The sequence below is a fragment of the Ambystoma mexicanum genome, chromosome 3p, assembly GCF_040938575.1.
Source record: "Ambystoma mexicanum isolate Mex_15411 chromosome 3p, UKY_AmexF1_1, whole genome shotgun sequence".
NCBI lineage: Eukaryota > Metazoa > Chordata > Amphibia > Caudata > Ambystomatidae > Ambystoma > Ambystoma mexicanum.
The window spans coordinates 803,513,859-803,530,211 of record NC_090925.1 but is presented as its reverse complement, the minus strand read 5'-3'; positions in this window follow the sequence as shown (position 1 = coordinate 803,530,211).

Here is a 16,353-nt window from a genome sequence, read left to right as displayed (position 1 = left end):
ACCATGTTCCCATCACCGCTCACGCCAATATTTAGGAACCCGCAATTCACTCCAGGGTGGGCTAGGATCGGATTGACAAATGGCAGGAAGGGGTGGGGGATGTCAGATGCTACTTGTGTAGATGAAGGGGAAAGATTCCACTATGCCCAGTTGAGACATTGGTCCCAAAACCCTAAAGTAAAAGGAAGCAGCGACAGAACTAACCCAGTTCAAGACATTTGTATCCACTAACTCAGGGGATAAACACCTAGTGGGAGCACTATGTAGACTGATCAAAGAGGGGAAGGAACCTTGTGAAAGACTTCATGCTCAACTGGGAAAGGGAAGTTACACAAGAGATTAACACTGATCAATGTCAAAGCCTCTGGGCAAGCATACCCAAATTGACACTCGCTACAAATTCAGGAAGTCTGGATAAAAATGATGCATCAATGGCACCTCATTCCTAGTAGACTGTCCAAAATCTATCAGAGGACGTCCATATTATGTTGTAGGGGTTGCGGCGAGGAACACACCGCAACCCTTAAATGGTTAATGGAGTACACCTTTAACAGGTCAAACCACTGCGATTATTTGTAGAGGTGACATTTTTGCTGCGATTTTATCACTGCCACTGCATACTGGGGGAAGAAGGGGGGGGTTAGATGTTAGAAATGTTTGTTTTGTGATACATGGTTTGTTATAAATGTCAAAAAAGTAAATGGGGACAAAACAGCCACAGTTTGATATACCTCCTTCACCTTTTGTGGCAACATGGCCTAATGGACGGCTGTACTCAAGAGGGGTATGAATGTGTAACCATAGTAACTCAAACAAGGTACAACACTCCAACATAAGGGAATGTCAAATCTGTAAACAATTTAGACTTTAAACATCATATGCAATAATAACTCAATAGAACACTACAAAAACCCACTCCTGTAGAAAGAACAGACAATGCAAAGGTAGAAAAAAGCAGCACTTGGGTAATGAGGCTGGGGAGAAAAGACAAACCACAATGTTCTTTTTTTATTTCATTTTGTTTTATCAGCGTTATGCCGAAGAAAAGTGACCTTTCACAAAACACCATCTGACAATACAGATTTTACATAACTGGCATAAATTACATTAACATACCAAATTCTTCATAAATATTTCATACAAGTCAAAACCTAAACTAAAAAAAAGGTGCTTAGTTCCATTTCAACATGCCCAATACCCCTACCATTCTAACAATTTAGATGGTTAGAAAACGTTTCATTGCCAGCACACAGCCGGTCTCAAAACTCCGAAAAGCCAGATGCTGGTGCGGACTCCCAGCTCATAGCAGCATTTAAAACACATAGAGGGGAAACCAGGAGAAATACTATCTTTCCATATAGTGCTACTAAACTCCACTCAACCCAAGCCTTCAAAGAAAAGAGACAAAGCTCAAAACGCAAGAAGGCTATTTGGAGGGGGGAGTTGATTTTTTTTCCAAATCCTACCCTCCTAACTTTCCCACGGTAAACCCTGCGTCTGCGGTTCCATTTCAATTCCATATAGTTTTGTTGGCATCACCTTTCCTTTATAAAAATGTATATAAAAAAAAAAAAGGTAGAAGGGATCATCTGCAACATTTCAGTGAGAAGCTGCACATCTCGAAAACCAATTGGTCAATATTACCTTGAAATTAAGGTCATTAGGCTGGGAAGCAATGTCAAAGTGATCTCTTTCACTGGGGTTATTTCGGCTGAATCTATTAACCACAAATCCCAGACGAGTTATCGCATTTCTTTGTAGCAGATTTGCGATTAAGGTTAATTGCCAGGTCACTGTCCGAAGCACACAGGTTTAAAGCATATTTATGAGCCACTGTAGGACTGTGGGAGAGATCAATTAGAATCCGCACAGGCCATTCAGCAGATCTGATCGCCAACTGGGGCTGATAACGGCTGCATTCTGAAGCAACTCCCAATAACAGCTAGGTAAAGGTTAAAAAGGCAGTGGGCCAATGTTAAAAAGGAAGTTATAGAAAGCAAAAGGAGACTAAAGTGACCCAGTCAGTCTCTAGGGCCCAGAAACAGACCGCTGAATTTATCAGGAAACACATTTGTGGTGTCCTAGTGGCTCAACAACCAAACCAGGCTTCTTAGAACTGTGCTTGCAGTTCAATATGGGGTCAAAGGCAGCAGTCCAGACAGCAAGCAAATGACGAGTCGGAATCAAAGTGAAGGCTGCTGTGGTTGGCAGTGACGCATGAGCAATATCAAATCGTGGAAATCGGTTTATAGTCATAATCGAATGTCAAAATGTCCAGTCATAATCTCGAAAAAAATGTCGAAAACAAAAAAAAGTTGAATTTATTTTTATTACATTTATTCAAAATAGGGGGTTCCCCCAACCCCCTTTTAAAATTGTTTTACCCTTTTTTTATTCCCGGACCCCAAAAAATATATAAATAAAAATGCAACTTTTTCTGACATTGTTTTCTATATTATGACTTTCGACATTCTTCATTCGATATTTTGACTGCACAATGAAAATTACCATGATCGGTCGGACAGCAGATAGGCTGTCAGGAATGCACAACGAGAGTCAGCTCAATTCTGTGCTTGAAGGTTGCAGTTGAGGGAAAAACACCAGGGCTGGCTCCACTGGATCAGGGATGAAAAGGCTGAATGTTCAAACAGTGTTTCAAACATTGCAGGGGCAGCAGCAAACAGGGTCGGACTGGGACAAGAAATAGGCCCGGACACCCAAAAAAAAGTGGCTCACCCCTCGCCTCAAAAAAGTGGCCCACCCTTTGCCTCAAAAAAGTGGCCCACCTCACGCCTCAAAAAAGTGGCCCTCAAACCATCATCCGTGAATCGCGTCAATTCACGACTTTACAGAAAATGCTACTTATGGAGGATTCACATGTCTGTTACATTACAACACAACTCATAAAATAACTTTGCATACAGTTCTGTGACAGGGTCCACAGCTCTGAGGTGCAGGAGTGGCATGAACCAACGACCCCACTGCGGTTTTCGGACCTGCTGCAAATCGATGCTTAACAATAGAGGATGATTTGTGACGTGTTGATGTATTCCTTGATTTGTTTGGAGGATGCACATTGCTAAAGAATGTCCAAATAGTAACATGCTAGTGCAGGGAACTGGGATTGCAGTAAACAGGTAAAAGTCATTTGAATCTAAACTTTCAAATAGACAGCAACTGTAAGGGCTTGTAAAGAACAATGTGTGTGTGTGTGTGTGTGAGACTTGATGCAGAGTGAACACGGACTGAGGAATCTGTGCCCAGCAAAGCGCCACGCTATAGAAAGGAATGCAGTGCCTACCACACTTCTCACTGCTTTCTACAGAATCAGTGCCATTAATGAAACACAACCTTTCACCCCTTGTCAAAACAGGAAGTGGCATCAAATTGTATTGTACCCAAGTACACGAAAAATATGGTCATGATTTCACTAATGTGATGTACATTTCATACAAGAATGGATCACCATGTGTATCATTAATATCTGTGTGTATAGAACCAGATTGTCAAATTACTGTGAATGCAAGCAGATGTCCAAGGCCAAATGATAATGGTATAGCACTTACGCTTAAGCTCTTTTTTTATAGAACAAATATGCATACAATATCACCCAACCTGTGTTGGTACTCATTTATCAACCTCAGAAGGATGAAAGGCTGAGATGGCCTTGCTGGGATTCAAACCTGCAACCTGTAGAAAACACACACATCGCAGCACTGAGCGCTCAACCCACTGAGCTATCATATCAGCTATAGTAACATGAGCAATTATGCAGTGGATACCATTACACTGGTAACTGAGATTTAACAGCAGATCAGTTAAATTAATCTGCAGGTCTGGTGCAAATTTGGCTGTATTTCAAGCCTGCGTGCATCTACTGTTCAGGTTTCAGAGGTTGGCAAAATCGGGAAAGCAGTGCACTCACATGACATCCCATACTCTGAGCACTCGGTACCTCATACATGCAAACAAACATCCTGAACAGCATGCCAGGGAGATGGAAAAGAAAGACTCATTACAAATAAGCATTCATTGGGGCACAATGAAGACTAGTCAATGGCCACTTGATGTGCTATGGTCAAATATTTCTACACTGTACACAAGCTTTTAGGCAAAAGGATTTTGTCAAGTGACCGAGGACACCGAGGTGGAATGTCTTGTTATGATCGTAACAGAGACACAACGGCAGAAAAAACATGCTATTACTGCAACTTGCAAAAAGCAAAATACATAAGAAATTGATGCTTATTCTACTCTAAAATTGGAACGCAAGTGGTGGACTGTTCCAAACCACACGTTTCCAAACTCCTGCAAGAAAACATTGCTTCTTGACATTTGTTCTGAATTTTTTCTCTTTAATTTACATTTACGCTCCTTATCAGACCCAGCATCTGTGCTTGTCTGAAAACTGCAAGTCAGACAGGCGTCTGTGCTAAAAGAGCTTTCACTCCTTAGATGAAACCCCGCTTCTAACAAATAGTATGGTTTCCTCTATGCAGACATGTAATTTCTAAAGCCATTTTCAGTTGAATATTAATGCACCAGTCTTTTCGCTGAATTGTTCCCTTTCTCTTGCAGAACAGCAGCAGCCTTCTGTCTAATAGTAATAGCAGTTCTTAATGGCTATTATCTGGGAAATTTTGATGGGGTGAGCTGTGAACGCATCAAAGAGCATGTTTATCTAATACATTTTTCAAAGTGAGCGGAATGCTAAATTCTTACAGGATAATGGTTGCACCATAAAGCCTTTGTTTTTTTCTAGATATGGGGCGGCTTTCAGAGTCTCTTATGAATGCATTGTGTAGTAAACCAACATTTGGTATTTTCCAACACACCCCTAACTTTGGGAGATAAGTGACCTGGCACACTTGGAGCTAGAGACACAAACCTTTCCTGGAACAAGTAACAGGACGCCCTTGCACACCCTCGTCACTTGCGCCAGCAAGCATTGCAGGACATTCACAGCACAGATGAAAATGTGAGCATTTTGTAGGGAGGCTAGCTCAGCAGCAACTTACTCACCTTGGAAGCCCGATGACACAAAGCAACATTGGTTCGATCCCCGGTACTGCGCTTAGAAACCTCTCGGTATTAAGTGCGTTATAAATAATCTATCATATCATATATGCAGTAGGCAAATGATGCTGAATGTGGAGGGAAATGCATACTCCTATTAATAAATATGGTAAGCTTTTCTGTGTGTGTATGTCCGGAACAGTTATGGGGGAGTATGGCCATTGGAGTGCAAGCCAAGGACCCAGAGACTGCTCTACACAACCGCCTTCATTTACAGAACTATGTCCCCCCCAGCTCCATCAATCCATCGCAATCTTGACCTGCAGCACCAAAACACCCTCCAACAATGCACCCCAATCCAGCACTAGGAGGACACGCAGCTCTACCAATGCACCCCATTTTTGACCTATTACAGTAGCTGCGACTCACACACAGCTCCAACAATAGACCTCAGTCCTGACCTACAGATCCCCCTGAAATTCTAGCACTGGAGGACACAGCTCCACCAATACAACTAATTCCTGAACTGCGGTACCATGTGCTTGCCTGTGCATGTGCCTAGAAGCCTGAAGGCTTTTGCACAGTTTCACCCAGAGCAAGACAGCCAGGCTACATGAAAAGAAAGTCACAGCACAGGCACTAAGCAGAGATGCGGGAATGTGTTACGCAAATGATCCTAGTCTCAGCAGTTACTTCACCTTGTGCAGATGAGCCACTATTAATCTGTTCCTTCCCTGCACACTCGACACATTACACATATGCCCTTCATAGTCTCAAGCTTTACACGTTACACATATGCCCTTTATAGACTCAAGCTTTACTCACTTCAATGTTTCCCCGAGTGTGAAAAGAAAGACCCCAAAAGCTAACGAAATGTTCCATGCCATTCAGGGCCTACTAAACACAAAGTCAACATGGTCTAATTATCTACAATATAGAACGAATTCAGCAGACGATGCTGCATCATGCCCACAGAATCCAGATGTCTGCCCTTGAGCTTTCCCAAGAGCCCCAACGCCCTGCCTCCCTCCCTTCCTACCCACCTGCACAGCACTCAGGCCACCCACCCAACTACTTAGAATGCCCAAGCACTACAGTTCGCCGATTACCATCGAAATGTCACTAGTGTCTATGCCATACACCCGCTATATGGCTTATCTGTTCTTACACCGTTTCAGTGAACTGAACAATTCTTTAACCTATGGATCAGGTTATCGAACAGCAGTAAAGCTCCCCTTCCCCCCCCCCCCCCCCTGCCCTTTAGCACTGTGGCAGGTTTAGATCTGGAAAGAGGCCTTCGACTATTCCAGTGCTGTGGCTGTCTGGGGGACTCTGGGCTGACGCTAAATTATGGCAATGCCAATGCGTGCCTCTTAATCCCGACATGGAGGGGTCGCATCACACGGATCACTCAGGACTTGGTGGGCGGCGGGGCTGGCGTGGGCCCGTGGCTGTCAGCAGGTGGAGGTCGAGAGACATGACAGTGAATAGCCCCCCAAACCGTTCCTCGCCAGTATGAATAGCACATCCTGCCATGACTCCTTTCCTTGCACCCGTGACTCGCAGCCCTGCATTTCAATGTGAATAACATGCAAGAATGCATAGACACTAAGAGTGTAAGAAGCAGGACTCGCACCTAGTATAGCGCATAGTCAGATCTCTTGTGGCTTCTAGCTGTGACACACGGCACAGGCAACACAAGCTGGGCAACGTCAAGCACGAGCAGTGTATACCTTAATTTTCTTGCATTTTGGCACCTGTAGTTGTGTACTTCGTGTGACATAAACACAAAGTGTGTGTGGTGGAATGCAAATAAACACAAGGCAGCATGAACTGCTTACGCCTCACATGTCATTTCTATATGTGTTGGGTACCCCTCTTTAGTTAGTTACATTTGCTCCCCAAGATGAATGTGACATTTGTAAGTCACTATCTCTTTTTTTTCCTTTTTTGGTTTGTCCTGCCCTGGTCTATCGTCCAAGCCTGTTGACTTGTTCTATGTGCCATGTTATCCATGATGCTTGCTTCTCATGATGAAGCTCCAACGTGGCCGAAAAAACATGCCTCGGGTATCTTTTGTTCTCTTGCAGAAGGGATATGGCAAAGCATTTGGGGCTGAGCTGCTCCCGTAGGTGGCAGACTAAAGACTAATATGCATATGGCTAGACCCCTCAAGTAAGGGAAGAGTGGAGATAGAAAATGAGAAATGAAAGTTGCCCAGAGGAACGTACAGTGGTTATGATTAATGTAACTCCTTCTGTGCATCTTTCTGCCATTTGCAAGATGGTTTTCACTCAGAGAAGGGGAAAGTGCAACGCTGACATCTGTTATTCTTGTAATTGCTGTAGATTTTTTCCCCCCTTTTTTGTGCCAGGTCAGTTCTCAAATGTGCTTGAAGACCACAGACCAGACATTAACAGTCAGCCATTGTGTTTCCTCCTCCCAATGCCCAGGCTTCATGGATCCAGCCAATGAGCTGGTGAGGAGGAGAAGCATGCACAACCTCTTCCACATATTCATGTGTAGTACCATGAGCCAGGTGCCACTGTCCAGCAACGACCCCATCTTCCTTATGCACCATGCCTTCATCGACCAGTGAGTCCACGCTGTTTAAACGCTCGCTCAGTCTCTGCATGCTACTCGCCGGGGTCCAGGTCATACTCACGAGTTCAAGCATTATTCCCACCACTAAGGAACTGCTGGGGAATTCAAACAGCTGCCCTTTGCACGGGCATCTTCCCATGAGCATTATGCAAATCAACCTCCGGGGTGTACACAACGCTATCCCGCAGCCCAAGGTGACAGAACTGCCAGGTGGTGGGAGGGGGTTTTAAGACCTTCATCTTGCTGCTTCATTAGCGGTTCAAGAGTGTCCGTGATGGCAGGGGGGCACGCCTTAATAACATACATGTGCACCAATGTACCAAGTGTGTGTGTGTTTGCGTGAGTCTTTGTGTGTGTGCAGACATGTTTGTATACATGTCACAGTGACAGCAGGTTAGGTTACAACTGCCACAGCTATTCTATGGACTTGTTTCTTACCTCAGCAGCACTGGCTCTCAGAGCCTTCTTCACAGAGTCTCTCTCAGAACTTCGGTCTTCAACTTCGGGCCAGGCACTGTGGTCCGGTGTGCGGTGGTGTGACGTGACGACTGAGGACAGTCTGCAGCTGTCCTGCATTGTGTCAGTCGTGGGCTGGCTGCCGTTCCATGGCCAAAATCATCATACCCAGCAGGGTCAGGGAGGCCCAACTAATATCCTCTCTCTCAATTCGTGATGATTACCATTACTCGACTCTCTCTCTCTCCAGCTCTCTGGAGAGAGAGAGTCACGTGATGGTAATCATCACGAATTGGCGGGCACAGAGTCTGTGTCATCCCCAGCCCCCAGGCACAAGTTGCTTTCAACTTTGCGAAGTGTAACACATTTGTTGTTGTTACTTCCTGCAAAGTTAAAAGCAACTTGTTGCGAGAGTGAACTGGGGGGAGATGTGCCACGGCCGGGGCCCAGCCCTGCAGGCAGGAGGCAGCCAGGCCAGCCTCAGTAGGTGTTATAATATATAAGCACTTCACTTCATAGAGTGAGCCGGGGCGGGCCCGAGGCGAGCACGGAGCACCAGCCGATTCAAGTGGCTGCACGGCTGCGGCGGCCCTCTGCTCTGATGCATGCAGGCATTTATAATTAATTATGATGCATGCATGCAAATCAAATCATCAAAGCAAGGTAACAAAGTGTGTGTTGTTACCTTGCTTTGATGAATAATTATGCTGCACATCCCAGGCCCCACCCCCCCTCAGAGAGCGTGCCAGTTTCCTTTCTGGCACCCGGCGCAGCTCCGACCCTCAGGCGACCTGCTGCTCAGGCTGCGCCCAGGCAGTGACGACACAAAAAAAAAAAAAAAAAAAAAAAAAAAAAAAAGTCCAGCTTGGGCCACGTGGCCCGCAGCAGACACGAGTCGCAGCAAATATGTTTTTTACTAAACATTTTACTGGCAAGAAAAACGGCCCTGGGGAGGCCTCATAAAAAACGGCCCCCCAGGTCCTCAAAGGTCATCGGCCAGTGGCCGATGGGCCGATGCCGCCAGTCCAACCCTGGCAGCAAATCTGGTTTGTGTTAAGGTAAAGATGCGTTTCAGCTGGCGCAGCAGTGAACTGGTTTGAACTTGTTGATCTTAGAACTGCCGTACCACAAGTCTCAAAAGATGGCTGCAGCAGGTCCTTTTGGTTCGGTGGTGGGGGGGGGGGGGGGTCAAAGGAGCTCAAATTATGGCTTGCAGCAGTTTACTGGCATAAGAGCAGGAATCCTGGCTGTCTTGGCTTTCAGACGCTGAACAACCCACTCCAGAGTCAGACAAGAGTAGTCCTTGTTCCCCGTTCGAGACACGTGGTTTTTGCCATCTGACATAACTAAAGTGCTTTGTGTTAAAGTGGAGGGGACAAGGAAGAGAAACAAGATGATGGAATCTTTCCCCAGCTTCATGGCGCTCTCTCCACCTACATGAACCTACCCCCTTCCCTTGTCAATAGCATCAAAAAGCTCTTTTGGTATGCAGCACCTTGGTGAGGCTAGTCCTTTTGGGATGGCGAGCATTTTGATTCTGGTTTCCCAGGCCAGCTCCTATGGAGAGGCTTGCTCAGTGGAGAAAGGAGTTAACCAACCTCAAAGGATCAGAAAGGAGAGCATATCCATCCAGTCTCCTGCCCCATTACTTGCAGGGCCAGGGTATATGATTAAAATACAACCCTTTGAATGCTGGGCGCACAACAGATAGATGCAGGATATCAATTTGATGTGGCTGTAGAATGAGAAATGCCAGCCACCATACTCGGGACCTCTGGAATGACATGTATAATTCTGCCACCAAGTTAGTTGTACGTTTTGGGAACAGAGGGGGTGATCTTGCATGTAGCCACAGTGCTGCAGACTTGGCTGCAACTGCTTTTGGCATAGGGCGTATGATAAGGAGACCTGGTTAGCAGGTCGCCCTTTCAAGAGTAGAATTATCTTAATCTTTATTAATTAACCAAAAAAGCTAGGGCATCTACACCATTGCCAGATGTCATTTCCTCATGCATTTGAAGTGCACATTTGGCATGCATTTTTATTCAGTGATTTCATTGCCATGTCCACTTTCAAGAAGTAAAACACTACTAGTGTTGAGGCAGACAAAATAAGGCTACCCTGGGAAAGGATTGCAGAAACTCCCAAAGACTGGGCTGTGGATGGAAGGTATTTTCCTTCAGAAGTAAGAATTCTTCAAGTCCATGACTGGTGTCATCAAGTGAGATTTCCCACAGTCTTTTGATCTCCAGACACATCAGGTTTCCGCAGGATGCCAGTTATCAGGCTTGGGGAAGGGAACTGCATTGCAGTTTCAGGAATTCATTGAGTTGGAGTAGAGGTTCCTGGTGCATCCTTGTGTATAGGGAATTCCTGCTCCCCCCAACCGCAGATGTTTAATTCGGAGAAAAAAAAAAAATCAGTTCCAAATGCTGCAGTGCTCTTTAGGAATGGCTCCTCCTGAACACCTAGGTCCACACCCCACACCCTACCTGAGACTACATGATCTGCTCTCACGGTTGCTTGCAAATCCTTTGCAAGCAAGGGGGGGGTAGAGTTCTTCTTGGGTAGTCGTCCCCATAGTGGAAGCTGGAATATGACTAGCTGAAAAGGTGTGCATAACCATAGCAGCAAACCTGTAGGATAGCACTAGTAGACTGCAGCAGCAAAGGTAGCTTCTGGGTATAGATCGACCATTCCAAAATGCAGTAAAATCCTACAGGCTGCCTGTGTGGAAAGCAAACTGACTCCTAAAATGGCGTTTCAACACAGTATGGAGCCCGAGCAACTGCCTTCTCCATGGACAAATGGAACACAGGGTCAGACTCCAAATGATGTTCAATAGGCACCCTACCCTCCAACCCCCTAGTGAGTTCGATTGGTTTTGTTCCACCATGCCACTGGACACCTGCATGTGGAAATACAAGGGGAGCAAGGAATTTCATACTAGCCTGGCCTCTAGCTAGCTAGTGCTGCAATGCACTTGGCAGGAAAGCGACCGTGTTGAGGAGCATGGTCAGATCCCAGTGGGTGAACCTAGGCCCGGAGGAAGCCCTGGCGGGCTGCACCAGATAGAAGTTACATTGCCAAGTCAAAGTGTACCAGGGAGGTGGGGTGTGATCTACGGTAAAAGCAGTCCCCCTGATGGAGCAGCACGAGGTGAACTGGGTTGCCTGAAAATCCTCATGCAGTGCATGCTGCAGCCTCCCGCCCCTCACCCCCAAAACATGTCTCCCGGGTCTGCTCCATAAGCAGTACAGGAGGGTTTACAGTCAAGTGAAGGGCTACAATGGCACCTGTTGCCCTGGGAAGGAGTCCACAGGTCTGGGACCCAGCAAAACATAACAGATTTCCCTTCAAGGAAGCCCCAAGTTAATTTCAAGCACTGGTGGGAGAGTGAAAACACGCTCCCCAAAATCAGTCTGACCTATTCAACAGGAGGTGCAGAGAGCCGAAGCATGTTCTGCCCAGTGAGGCAAAGGCTATGCCCTAAGCCAACGACAGCTAAAGCAACATTTAAACCTAGCACCCCAGACATAAAAGCAATAACTGCATAAAACGAAGAGGTTATTTGGGTGTGCAGAGTGCTGCTGTCTGGGGGGGGGGGGGCTCTAGTGCCTGCCTGTGCACATGGAAAAGGACTGGAGCAGGGACCACGCACTTGAACAAAATCATGGGGTCCATGAACATGTAGCATACGGTCCCCACTGCCTGGTGACTTCCATTTAAATGCTGCTGCATGACATGCATTATTTCCACCCTGGAAAACATGCACCCCCTCAAACACCCACCCCCAGTATGGAGGAAAGAGGATAGGATACAGGATTGCAGTGTCTAACTACTAGCTACACAAACTTTGTAGTGTATCTTTTCATTCAGAAACCCGACCACTTTCAATCAGAGGTATACATCGAAACGGTAGTGGCCTAGTGTTCCAACAGGGAAGCAAACCCAAAATATTACTACAGGAAGTTATTCTCTTAATGATGTCGATAGTCATAGAAAGCCTGTTCATTAGTGACTGCGGGCCCGGACTTTGAGCTACTCCACTCCGCAAAAATTCCTCAGACCGGTTAGATTGTGGTTACCCATGGGGAAAGGGTCGACAATGCACGAGGGCGCTCCAGGGAAGAAAAACGCCAAGGAAGGGATATTGGAAAAATCATGCCCCCCCCCCAGCAAACAGCACGATCAGCACTCACTAGACTACCACCTTGCAGCAAGGTGGAACTAAAGAGCCTACAGGCAGAACAAGCTCCAGAGACATTGTGTGCGTATCCCACAGGGGGTTCCCCCTAATACAGTTCATCAAGGGCACAGTTTGGCTAGGAGGTACTGGTTTTGACATTTCCCGGCATCTTGAAAACCAATTAATACAAGCCCATCGCAATTATTCAATAGTGTTAATTCTAGGCACCAGGCCCTCCATGTAGCAGGAAGAGACTATTGCTAGTCCTTTGCCTTCTAAGGGGAAAAAAGATCCACAGGAGCTTCTGGTCATAGAATTGGTACCAAAATTGGCAACTTAAGAACTCCATTTCAAAATTTGAGCATGCAACAAAAACGTGTGCATCTTCCTTTAATCATTTCAATGAGGAAAATACTGGGTGTAAGAGTTTAAATAATTCCAAGTTAAAGGAGACTAAAAACCAAGGTTTCATCGCTTCGACATATTTCAATCCAAACCACTGAACAGTATCTTACCCGGTACTCTTGAAACTCTGGTAATGTGCAGACAGGATATGCAGGTGAAGCCAACTTCTACTAAGGAAGGTGAAGGTAACAGACCACAGAAGAGCGTGTCTGTAGAAGTTCATATTCATCCCAATTGTACCCACACGTACCTTCTGCACAATTTTTAACTCCCCCTCCAATCCCCATCTGAGGAATTGCAATTGAGGCAGCTAACTATTCCCCACTTATCACCAGCAAGCATTGCCATTGTTCAGTGTACTAGATGAAGTTGAGCCTTCAAAAAAGGCTCATGTGAATCATCATTGCCCCTCATTAACAAGTCAACTCATTGGATTACCACCAGAAAGGGTGGCCCTTTTATCAATCCCAAAACCATAAAATGAGATTGTATTGCGATAACATTTTCTAACCCCTTTATTGCTCAGATTATCTTTAGGAGCTCGTACAGTAAGAAAGACTCCATTATGCCATCATTTCTATCCACACTATTCCCAGCAAACAGCCAGCTACAGAAGCCTTCCAGACCTGTGGCTAGGTCTCTAGAGGGATGTTTTGGCGTTAAATATCCCAGTTAATATTTCCTCCATGTTATTGAATTGAGTTTTTTGTCCGCATCACGAGAGTCCATGGACTGCCAAGTACGTGGCAGTGTGAGCTAGCAGCACAAATTAGGCCGCAGAGTGCTCAGCCATTTTGAGTGTCCGCTATGTTGAATTGGTATTTCTGCCACATCCAATAGAGCCCACGGGCTGCCGTGTTCGTGGCTGGGTGATCAAGCATTACAAATCTTAGCCAATATTCTTAGAGTCGGGCCTCAGCTTTACTTTCTCATGTATTCGTTCCCATGGGAGTCAAGCACACAACACAATCATGGTTTTCAGCCTTGGCATAGCCAGACAACTATGCCATAGTAAGGAGGATGCCAAGTGATCTCACAAAGGAGAATGGCCTTATATTTGTTTATTTCTGGCAATTGCAGATTTCACTATGCATACCGACTGCACGTGATTAGGTCATCTGCAGGGGCACGCACATTAAAAAGCAACCTGTTGAAGTAACCGATCAGAATTGGGAGGGATTGGGAGTACCAACCAATTTCAATATAATCATTTATGCTGACTATATAGGCAGGAGCCAATACAATGCTTATTTGTAGATTGTATACAAAAATTATTCAAATTGTGGTTTTTGTCTTTAAATACCACCATTTAATGTGGGCAGGGTGAGTGGTCAACTTTTCAATCCTATGATACTCTAAACAGTTTGTTTTTTCTACAATTCTGTCTCCCTAGTCATGGTTTGGATTTTCGTGAGGGTCTACACAGTAGCCAGTGATAGTTTAGTGCCCGTCCAATTTAGAAGAATTGGATTTCAATGCACCAGATCCCTCAATACAATATTCAGCTTTTCCCCCCACCACCCATTAATTTGAAAGTGGCTACAAAGCTATAATCCTGAGGCACACTTTCACAGACACCTCTGCACCGAATATGCCAATGACAAGTTGGAATATAGCGGAGGATCAAGAAAAACTCGGTTGAGACTTAATACATGGATATCCTCCAAGAAACCTGGTCCCCAACTAAAATTGTTGGATGGCTGTAGTGTGCATGAATCAATGCCACTAAAAATCGTAGAGGAGCACCCAGAGGATTTTGTATTTCAGTAAAAATCTTCCATCCAATCCAACAGGAGTGAGGAATTTTCTGAGCAGAATTGCGTACAGCAATTTCGCTACATGCTAAAGGTGACAAATTACTTCGCTGATTCATTCTACAACTGCTCCAAAACAAGGTTGAATGTAATTGCAAATTTTCAACAAAAAAAAAATTGGACAATTTGAAATGACTCGTATTATCAGGTGGGTGGGGAATAGAGGTGACCCAAATTAAAATTGGCAATGGCTGCCACCCGAACCGAACAAGACATTTGACCCAGACAGAAGATCTTTAGGCTTGTCAGAACCCAATACAATGGATTCCTGTACGACATCCACAGGCTTAATGTTTTACACATGTTTGTAGTATGGGGGTTACAATCAATTAATGGGCGCACCACTGACATACCAAGTAAATATATATTTAATGGCCACTGGGGGTTCCCCCTGATAATTACTTTGTATTTCAATACATTTGTGGTCCAAGTTGCAGGATTGTTTTGTCCTAGAAGATCTTTGTAGTGACTACCAGCCCATTGTGCTTAAAATCAGGTGGCAACAAAACTATACCACCACAAAGCCCATGTCGAATTGAACAGGCAACAAGTTAGGATTTGCTGACCAGCTACAAGATTTTTTACACAGATTTTAAACACCAACAGGGATACCATTAATTATCTTTGTCAGATCAGAATTCATCTGATGCAATATATACTGAACTGATATAACTGTTCCTTCCAAATGTGCCATAAACATGCTCCTAAACAAAAGAGCTGGTTCAACCAACAGTGCACTTAGCCCATCTTCCAAACTGGTAATGCCTGTGCTTGAAACATACTATCTTGAATGGAAAGGATAGAGATAGCGAAGCCTGGAACTCATTGGTTGTGGCAGTCTCCACAAAGGACTGCTGCAAGTTGACACATTGTCAATAGGGGTCCTTTGTGCAAGCGAACCAATAATGGTGGTGCTGCCTCGGTGGAGTATTCTGCTTTAGCATCTCAGTTTCTGAATAAATAGGGACTTTCTCTAGACAACGAAATTTGCAATGGTTGATCACTTAAACCCACTCGAAATGATCCACCAACTTCCGATAGAATCCAACCTTAGCAACTTGGTATTTTCAATGAAGGAAATGTCAGCTTCTCACTATGAACACTTCTGACAGTTACCCACCAGATCCTTATAAAAAAATATCCCAGTACGATGGCCTCCAATACAAACTATTGGCTTTAAACACATTGAAGGGACAGATTCCAAACAACTGGAAACGTGCACTTTTAATTGCGAAAATGAGAAAGATCCCTACAGGCCAATTTCACTTAGACACCAAATTCAAAATTTGGGACAGCATTCGACAAAATAGAACACTGGGCAGAAGAAAATATTACCCTGTTAGATGTTCAGGGGTGAGGATCCCCGTGCATGCATTGAATCTATACAATAGAGGCCAGCTCCCTTTTTATCAGGCATGAAGAGATTTACCAAGCATTTATGGACCAGTCAACTGCTTTTAATAGGTCCAAGCTATGGGATAAATGAAGCCAACTTTTGCCCCAAGAGCTATCTGTTTTAGAGAATATCCATAAGGGAATCACTTTCACAGAAGACCGCTTTCCCCAAAGACTGCCCAAATCCATACAACTGGTCTCACTTGATCTATTGAAACTTCTGGTGTAGATGGGAAAGTGTTTCCTAGAGGACCATGTAGTCAGAGGTAATACTTCACTGCACTCTCAAACCTACACTGTTGGTCAGTTTATTTACAGAAGTCACTTACGTGATAGTGTAGCATTTTATTTCTAGCCAGGTTTTAGGATAATATTTTTATAAAACGTGAGGACATTCTCTCATATGCTATTAAGGAAGAGTACTGTGCGGGTAACCACCCTACTCCAACTCCAACTCCTTGAGATTCAAGTCTG